Here is a 3,864-nt window from a genome sequence, read left to right on the forward strand (position 1 = left end):
CTGAACATGGACATGAGAAATAGAAGGTGGCAAAGAAAAATTGTAGTAATGGATCCACAAGGTAATTCTATTTTCAAAAGCATACACATATGTTTTTAGGAAAAGAACATGGAAAACTGTAGAGCAAACGAAAATGACTTCCTCTGGGATAACAGCTAAGTTGCTGAGTAACTTCACATATACTTTCTTATCTAAAGCTCTCAATCCTACATATTACCTCCTATCAACTCTAACTATCTGTGGCCAGGAAGTGTGGTGGTGTGAATAGGAATGCCCCCCCCCCCCCGACTCATGTGTTTGAATGCTTGGCCCCACAAGGCGTGGCACTATTAGAAGGTATGACCTTGTTGGAGGAAGTGTGTTATTTTGGAGGTGGGCTTTGAGATGTCCTATGTTCAAGTTATGCCTAGTGTGGCTCACAGTCTTCCTTCTGTTGCCTGTGGATCAAGATGTAGAACTCTCAGCTCCTACTCTAGCACCATGTTTGCCTGTGTGCCCCCATGCTTCTTGCCACAACAATAATGAGGTAAACCTTTGAAACTGTAAACCGGCTCCAATTACATGTCTTCCTTTATCAGAGCTGCTGAAGTCATGTTGTCTCTTCATAGCAATAAAACCCTAAGTCAGGAGGACAAGATTTAGAATTTAATTAGGCAATATATTGGTCAAGTAGTAGAAGTCAATTCTGTTTTAAGATCCAAGATCTTACCAGCACTAGGAATTTGGCTAGCTTTCTAGTACCAGGCATGATTTGCTCCCTGTTGACAGAGGCTCTAAGTCCAATTAGAGGAGCGGTTGGTTACTAGTGGCATGTGAATACCAGTATTGCACTTTCATAGATATTTTACCATGCTGTTTTGCTTCATAGTTATCACAGCTGGGTAGGACTATCAATTTCTTCCCTCCCTTGGCAGCTTGCATAGTATTTTCTGATATCAGGGAGGCTCAAATGCAGGAAGGAGGCTTTCAGGTTCCATGCAGTTCAAATAATGAGCCCCTTATCTTCACTTGGTTGGGTTCTTCAGCAATAGGAGGTTATTTTCAACTTCTGAGCAACAGCAATCAGTTATAATGTATTGGGAATCAGCTGGACTATCCTGTCCTTAAAAAGAGGTTTCCTATATGCCTAGTGCTGGGGTTTTGTTAGTCTATGGTTCTTGTGGATAGCACTGTCTACTCAAGAGGCATAATTTCTTTTAAAATTCATGTATTATTTACATATTTATATATATATTGACTTAAATGCATTATGCATAATTTTAGGTAAGTATAAAACAATCTTCTCCTTCCTTATTCCCTGAAGTAAGCATAGCTATTACAGTACACAATAAAGACACTTCTCTTTACAGTAAATGTATACTATCACAGTAAGCCACAAGAAGATACAACACAGAGATCAAAAGATTGTGGAGAGCCTAGCCCCGCTGATATATCTACATCCAACTCTTGCATCCATGACTTAAAAGCAACACAAAAAGATTAGTTGAGCCAGAGCACTGGGAAGTCTGGTGTGACAGTCTCTCTAAGAAATGGTTTCATTAATAAGACCAGAACAATGACAATTATCAATAGATAGGCTAATGCAGATAGGGAAAAATCCCATGGGGTCCTAACCCTAGATAAAGAACTACAGGTAAATAATTACTGCTGAAAGAAAAGAATTAGCTTCTCCTAGGGATACACCCCTCATTGGTTATTGAAGACACTGTGCTTAACCGCTTAACCCTGATGTCATATAAACATGCACAACAAAAACAGACTCAGCAGATTACATGTATACATGTGTGTATACACAACATTCATTGTGCAAGGGTAACAGGCCTCTAGACTTTAGTAGTTCCCCAGACCTTAGCATGATGAAAACTGACTCCATGATCGATGGGTTATTCAGACTGTAAAATTCAGCACATAGACAGTGCCACCTGCCAAAACAAGAACAGAGACCTAATCCATCAAAGCTCATAGTTCTCAGAAGTCTCTAAATGTACCAACCTTGGATTTTGGCTTCAGAAGTTCTGTTTCTGGCTAATTGCTCTTTGTTAACAATGTGTCAATGTAGGGTGTCATTTTCCCTCAGAAAAGATCTGGGGGCTACATTAAGATCCCAAACACCCTATGTATTTTCCAGCACACTTTCTATTGGCTTAAACCTGTAGATGAATGGTCTTCTCTCGTGTATACCTCCAAACACAAGGTGATCGAGAATTAAAGAAATGGTATGCACGTGGAAATTTTACAGTATTCTAGCATTCATAGTTCTCTCAAAGGAGTGTCACCAAGGCTGGCCAATCAAATAAAGTGGGAGCAAGTGTACACATCCAGGCTTTAAGGCACATTCTTTTTGTCTTAGAAATAGATAAATGCAAGAGAAGAAAAACAGTCTCATGATGTCTACACAGATGTTACAGAAACTGAAAATTGAGTCAGATGCTGTAAATACAGTTTACATAAATATGCATAATGTTAAATCAAAACAGATTCTAGCAATGTGAACACAAAGGATCGATATCCAATCATAGCCATAACAAATTACTATCCAATTGCTCTAGAAATGAAATTCCCCCGATGTCTCTTTCAGATAAAGGGTCATAGGCATGTGCCACCATTAGCTAAACACTATGTGTTGATGAAACTTTTATCCAAAACTAAAAAGAAACTTGCAATAAACAAAGAGATCAGGCCAATGTGAGCTTATTTAAAGGCAAAAGAAAGCAGAGCAAGGTTCAGAGAAAGTTTCCCTTTGCAAACCTGTGTAGGAGGAGCTAAGGTGGGAGGAGTTAGGAGAGGAAGAGGAAGAAGGAAGAGGAGGAGCAACAGAGAGCAGAAATGTAGGAGGATGGAGAGCCATGCAGGTACGGAGAGCAGTGAGGATTAACTACTTTTATTTAGGTTAGCTAATTGGGAAACCACTCTCTTTATATGCACATATTGTTATTAAGCTTTACCAAACATATAAAGCCTTTGATTAATCTTTACACATTAGAGTCTCATTTTTTTTCTACCGGGCCTACGTGGATGGTGAGAGATGGTCTGGGCAATGTCCAGCCTTGCAGGAACAGCGTGGAAAATTGGCAGACCCATTTCCCATGCTGATGTCTCATGGGTGGCAGGGTCGGTGTTTCTGGTGGGGCCATTTCTAGCTGCAGCGCGCAAGTGGCCTCTGGCGGAAAAACATGGCTGCTAAACTAGGCAGAGCCACCGCAACTTAGTCGGCTTGATGACCAGAGGCCGATTTTATTAAATTACTTCTACACACTTGGAGGCACAACAGGACATACTTGGTATGAGGTTGTGGTACCTGATCCTCTGGTTGCTTCCTAAAGGCAGAAGAAATGTTCATCTACCCCTGAATCTCTAGCGCATCATTAATTTCAAACATATTGCTTGATGAACATTTTGAACCAGGAATTCATAGGCTCTGAACAACAGCAGCAGTTTCTCATTATCCTCCAAAAGCTGGTAAGTCAGGAAAGGGCGAAGATGGGAACTAGGAGTAGAAATGCATCAACGTACAAAGGAACTGGAGTTTAGGATTACTATAAGCAGGAGAGATGGGTCATCACTAAGGTGTTCGAAACCTTCTGCAGTGCTAGAAAACACACTAGTTTACTTTATAATTTACCTCAGCTGTTTAAAGTAGGACTTAGGCCTTACTCATCTTAGAGCCCAGGTTGTGGTGGCTACAGGTACAGATCACCTGAACTCAGCATGTGACTAGCATTCAGAAACACATGACCAAGTTGGCCTTTCTGTCAAGATTCAGTTTTCTTGTCAGATTAATTAATTGGTTGTGAGGTTCAAATATGTACTTGGATTTGAATACAATACTTAGTATGCAGCTAGTAACAAATATCTGGAATACTG

At 40.3% G+C, this 3,864-nt stretch overlaps 1 protein-coding gene across 1 annotated transcript in view; it reads right to left on the bottom strand.

Moving 5' to 3' along the window:
• Nucleotides 1-1,823: 1,823 nt before the first annotated feature.
• The window catches only part of Pot1 (protection of telomeres 1), a 68,902-nt gene continuing 66,861 nt past the window's right edge, over nt 1,824-3,864 (bottom strand). The window contains exon 17 of the mRNA XM_028762583.1: nt 1,824-1,922. The gene's annotated coding sequence lies outside the window, so the exon portion shown is untranslated. The remainder of the gene's footprint in view (nt 1,923-3,864) is intronic.

Source organism: Grammomys surdaster, unplaced genomic scaffold (genome assembly GCF_004785775.1).
Source record: "Grammomys surdaster isolate TR1022 unplaced genomic scaffold, NIH_TR_1.0 134, whole genome shotgun sequence".
Classification (NCBI taxonomy): Eukaryota; Metazoa; Chordata; class Mammalia; order Rodentia; family Muridae; genus Grammomys; species Grammomys surdaster.